The sequence below is a fragment of the Micropterus dolomieu genome, linkage group LG10 (assembly GCF_021292245.1).
Source record: "Micropterus dolomieu isolate WLL.071019.BEF.003 ecotype Adirondacks linkage group LG10, ASM2129224v1, whole genome shotgun sequence".
In the NCBI taxonomy this organism is placed as follows: Eukaryota; Metazoa; Chordata; class Actinopteri; order Centrarchiformes; family Centrarchidae; genus Micropterus; species Micropterus dolomieu.
In genome coordinates this window covers 29270924-29276844 of record NC_060159.1, presented here as the reverse complement: position 1 = coordinate 29276844, position 5921 = coordinate 29270924, and the positions used below count along the sequence as shown (strand labels likewise).

At 44.1% G+C, this 5921-nt stretch overlaps 1 pseudogene; it reads right to left on the bottom strand.

Annotated features, from left to right (window-relative positions):
• Window positions 1–5921, bottom strand: part of LOC123977517 — an 80467-nt pseudogene that overhangs the window by 5554 nt on the left and 68992 nt on the right.

Genomic DNA, 5921 nt, shown 5'->3' with positions numbered 1-5921 from the left:
GTGTGTCAGAGGAGACTCTGTAGAAGGACAGAGTGCCAGCAGGACAGTCAACATACACTGCTACTCTGTTAGAGGAGGAGGAGGAGGAGGAGGAGGAGAGAGGAAGACTTGTTTCTCTGTAATTGTGCCAGACAGAGTAACCATCATCAAAGCAGAACAGACTCCAGGACTGATCATTTAATCCAAACACACAGTCTTTAAGGTCTCCTCTCCGTTTGATTCCTCTGTAAGTCATTGATATAAAAACTCCTCCTCTCCACTCGACCTCCCAGTAACAGCAACCAGTCAGACCATTTTTACACAGCAGCTGTTCCCAGCAGTCAAATCTCTCTGGATGATCAGGATATGGCTGCTCATCTCTCACATATGTCACCTTCCTGTTGTTGTCAGACAGTTTGAGCTTTCTGTGTGCTGTGTTTGTGTCCAGTGTGAGTTCACAGAAATCTGATGGAGAGAACGAGACACAACACAGCAGCAGTTTATCATCAGACACATCTGAAGGTTTATTCTTTGTTTGTGTGCTGATGTTGTTCATTTCTATAAAGTTTAATGATGATGCATTTAGTCAGTAATGTTTGAATGAATAAATATCACAACTATCAACTTTGTATTGAAAGAGAAACTGACTGTGTGCTGTTTTGTCATCATGAGTCAGACTGAATCCTCACTTACACTTTCTCACACCAGGTTTTAACCTCTGCTCTCCACCATGGTCCACCCTGGAGGAAGAAACACAGTCAGAGTGATTTTCTATCCAACATGAGTCCTAACTGCTGTTCAACATGAAGCAGTGTTCCTCAGTTTGTCAGTGTGACAGAGAAACAGGATGAAACTCATCTGTCTCCAGGATTCTTTCACTGTCTGACGAAGAATGAGGATGTCAAATATTGTCCTCTGCATGTTGTCCTGCTAAATCAACATTTTGTCCAGCATACACACATGAACCACTAAACTTTTTCCAGATCAGTCTGACCACCAGATTCAACTGGTATTGTATAATTTATATGTCAGAAACAGAGGGTCTGAGGACAGAGAGTCCATATGATGGACAGATTGTAAAGCTTTCTGAGACAAGTTTGTGATTTTGCACTTGATAAATAAAACTGACTTGACTTCATATTTCATATCAATGAAGGACTGTATTTTAGAGACAGATGAGGCTAAATGATGAAGTTAACAGAGATTAAAGGCACCTAGAAGGTGTTTCTCTCAGCAGTAAATCATTTACACTGTAATTATATGCATCTACATTTGCTCATTTTGCTTTAAATATTTAACAGTTGTATTCATAATAAAAACTAGTGTTTACAGCAAACAGTGTTGGGCAAGCCACTTGTAAATGTAGTGAGCCAAGCTACCAGTTAACTCTACATTAAATGAAGCTTCACAACACTGAAGCTACAACCAGGAGAAACGTAAATGTATTTCCTCACAAACTGAGAACAACCAGTGGAAAAACATTATTAGTGTTTGTTAGTTTAATAGTTGTACTGTTTGTCAAAAAAGCAGGAAATATTTTCAATGTACGATTTATTTAGTTTAGTTTTTTTGTTTAATTTCTATGTAGCGGGGTTCTCTTCCAAACTCCTCAAAATAGGAGAAAACACAGGCATAGTCGAAAAATAGTGGCGTGATTTTTATTATGCCGGTGCAAACAGTGAAAAAAACTTGCATAAAGAAAACAAAACAAAAAAAATAACTATTTGAAAAAAAGAATTTATAACTTACGCAATAATAAAGTAACACAAAAACCCAACATACAACTCACTAGTTACCTCCTCTGTAACCAGGCCAAGACCAAAGCTGCGACTTTTAAAGACAGTAGCCCCTCCCACTAGGCTTAACCATTATTTACACAACATAATAAATAGATTTTACTACCTTCAGAAAAGGATTTATCTCTATTAGACTTTGACATATTTTCAACAATAATTATATCCAACATTTTCCTTCCCCTGGAACAGTTACTTACATCACAAATTATTACTACAACCAAAAACCATAATTTTGCAGTTCACATGACCATGAAAGTGCGCGAGAACATGCTATTTAAAAGACGGAAATGTTACACTCCCGTTTAGCCAAACTGAATGGGAAACAGAGCAGCGATGCATCTCGACACATAGTGTTTGATGTTTGTTTAAATGTATGCTTAAAGAAGAGCAGAACTACCAAGTGTGCACCCTTGATCGCGCTACTTAAACAGTAGAAGAAACACGCATAATAGCGAGGTTTATTTTAATTGAGGCTGGAAGGGAGCGGGAAGTGAGTGAGTATGTGCGTGTGTGTGTGTGCGTGCGCGTCCTGCCCTCACATTATATATATATATAAAAAATACCCCTCTCACCCCTTGTGGGGTGGTATGTGTCATCCTCAAGCTCGGAAGCCTGGGAGTTTGAGGGGTCTGCGGCTGTGGTAGGAGGTGGAGCGGGTTGGTCATTAATCAGAAGGTCGGCGGTTCAATCCCGACTCCCCCAGGCTGCGTGTCGAAGTGTCCTTGGGCAAGATACTGAACCCCGAATTGCCCCTAGCGGATGTTCCGCCAGTGTATGAATGTGTGTGAATGTTAGTTTCTGTTTGAGCACTTAGGCTCAGTGAATGAATGAAAAAAAGACTAGAAACGGAGCATTTACATTTATCTTAGCTGTTCCTAGGACTGCACTCTTCTGGACAGAGACCTCTGATGTTTTACCTGGAATCTGCTGTAGCCACTCTCCCAGTTTGGGGGTCACAGCCCCCAGTGCTCCGATCACCTCTGGCACCACTGTTGCTCTTACTCTCCACATCTTTTCTAGCTCCTCTTTCAGCCCTTGGTATTTCTCAAGCTTCTCGTGTTCCTTCTTCTTGATGTTGCTGTCGCTGTTTGTCGATCAGCACGATGTCTGGTTGGTTAGCCATCACCTGTTTGTCAGTCTGGAGCTAAGATCCTGTGGAGTCCCACAGGATCTTAGCTTGGTCATTCTCAACTACCTTAGGAAGTGTCTTCCATTTTGACCTTGGGACTTCCAGCCCATACTCATGGCAGATGTTCCTGTACACTATGCCAGCTACCTGGTTATGGCGTTCCATGTACGCACTTCCTGCCTGCATCTTACACCCTGCTGTTATGTGCTGGACTGTCTCAGTGGCCTCCTTGCACAGTCTGTACCTGGGGTCCTGCCTGGTGTGGTAGACCCCAGCCTCTATTGATCTTGTACTGAGTGCCTGTTCTTGTGCCGCCATGATTAGTGCTTCTGTGCTGTCCTTCAGTCCAGCCTTTTCCAGCCACTGGTAGGATTTCTGGATATCAGCCACTTCTTCTATTTGTCTGTGGTACATGGTTTCCGTTAGCCTGCGGCACCCCAAGGTATTTGTAGCTATCCTGAACATCTGCAATGTGGCCTTCTGGTAGTTCAATCCCCTCGGTTCTGATCATCTTCCCTCTTTTTGATACCATGCGACCACACTTGTCCAGTCCGGACGACATTCCAATGTCGTTGCTGTAGATCCTGGCTAGCCAGGTAGCCAGTCTTTGTGAGTCTCTGGCTGAGGTGGTTCAGGCCTATGCAGAACAGCAGCAGGGATAGTGCATCACCTTGGTATATGCCGCATTTGATGGTGACTTGTGCAATTGGCTTTTAGTTGGAGCTCATTGGTCTCGGTTATGGCTTTAGTGTGGGGATGATGATGACATCTCCCCGCTGACCTGTCGTCCTTGCTCCCCCTTGCTGTAGCATATTTGTTGTACTTCATCAATCTCTAGTTGTGATAGGAGCTGCCGTTTGCGGATGTTAGAACACTGAGCTAGAAGTTGTTTCTTTGTCAGTGTTGATGATGGGTTTCGAAGCATCCATATATCCCATAGCCCCTGCATATAACCCCTCTCACTGGGGTTGCTTGTATAGTAGCATTGCATCAGATCCATATTTTCTGCTCTGTCCATGAATGTCTTGTTCGAGTAGCCCACTACTAGTACTACAGATTTTCAGGCACGATGGTGAGACACCGTCAGGTCCAGGAGCCTTCCTGATCTTCTGCCTGTGGAAGAGGTGGCTCACGTCCTCTTCACAGATCTTGAGAGCAGGTGAGAGGTCAGAGGGGGAAGGTGACTGTTTGAAGATGGCGTTGGATTGGGGGAGAGGTGTGACTGGGCTTTTCAAACCTACAGTAGAAACCATTCAGCTTGTCTGCCAGTCGTTGAGTACCAGCAGTGTTGGGGGATGGTCTGTTGTAGTTTGTGAGTGTCCGCAGGCTTCTCCACACTGACGCGGGGTCGTTGGCTGCAAAGCTGTTATTTAGCTTTTCAGCATAGCACCTCTTTGCAGCTTTGATCTCTTTAGTCAGCGTGTTCCTGGTCTGGTTGTACAGGACTCTGTCCCCACTTCTAAAGGTCTCCTCCTTGGTCTGACGAAGCTGCCTGAGTTTTCTGTGAACCAGGGTTTTTGGTTGTTGTATGTGCGGAAGGTTTTAGTCGGCACACACGTCCTCACAAAAACTGATGTCTGTAAGATGTCACAGTGTCAGTTAGTTCGTCCAGGTCAGCGGCTGCAGCCTCAAAAAGACTCCAGTCAGTGCAGTCAAAGCAGGCCTGTAAATCCAGCTTTGACTCGTTGGTCCTTCTTTTCACAGTCTTTACAACAGGTTTAGCAGATTTCAGTTTTCTGTGTGTCGGGAGAAGATGAGTCCCAAGGCTGCACGGGGAACAGAGCGATAGGCGTCCTTTAATGTTGTGTAGCAGTGGTCCAGTGTGTTAGTGTCCCTGGTGGGACACTTAATATGCTGTCTGTACTTTGGAAGTTCATGACTGAGGTTTGCTCTGTTAAAGTCCCCAAGAACAATGAGCAGGGAGTCTGGTTTTTCTCCACTTAGTGAGTTATCTGGTCAGCCAGGTGTAGTAACGCCTCACTAACACAGGCCTGAGGTGGAATGTAAACAGTGACCAGGAACAAACGAGGAAAACTCCCGCAGTGAATAAAACAGTTTACAGTCTCTAGGTGAGGCTTCATGATTTCTTCAACACCGTGACCTGTACACCAACCTTCGTTTATATAGAAACAGAGTCCGCCTCCCCGTGTTTTTCCCGTGAGCTCCCTTTCGCGATCCGCGAGGATGAGATTAAATCCCTGTAGATGAAGTGCGCTGTCCGGGATGCGCTCGGTGAGCCAGGATTGGGTGAAACAGAGGGCGGCAGATCTGCAGAAGTCTGAGTTAGTTCTGTTGAGGAGCAGCAGTTTGTCCATTTTGTTGGCCAGAGAGCGGACATTCGCCAGGTGGATTGAAGGGAGCGCAGTGCGAAATCCCTGCTGTTTCAGCTCTCCAACTAGTAACTCCGGGAAAGTTCCAAGGTCAATAAAGAGCGGTGGAATAGTATGAGTAGTTGAAAGTCCAATGTTTAAGAGCTTTTCTCTGGTAAAAGTTACCAGAGAAGAGCAACAAAAACACAAAAAGCACTACGGAGCGTAATCCCGAGGCGGCCGGCTGCGGCGCCATCTTGAAATTATATAAGTATATATATATATATATACAGTGGGTACGTTAAGTATTCAGACCCCTTTAAATTTTTCACTCTTTGTTTCATTGCAGCCATTTTCCAAAAATCAAAAAAGTTCATTTTATTTCTCAGTAATGTACACTCAGCACCCCATCTTGACAGAAAAAAAACAGAAATGTAGAAATTTTTGCAAATTTATTAAAAAAGAAAAACTGAAATATCACATGGTCATAAGTATTCAGACCCTTTGCTCAGTATTTAGTAGAAGCACCCTTTTGATCTAATACAGCCATGAGTCGTTTTGGGAAAGATGCAACAAGTTTTTCACATCTGGATTTGGGTATCCTCTGCCATTCCTCCTTGCAGATCCTCTCCAGTTCTGTCAGGTTGGATGGTAAACGTTGGTGGACAGCCATTTTCAGGTCTCTCCAGAGATGCTCAATTGGGTTTA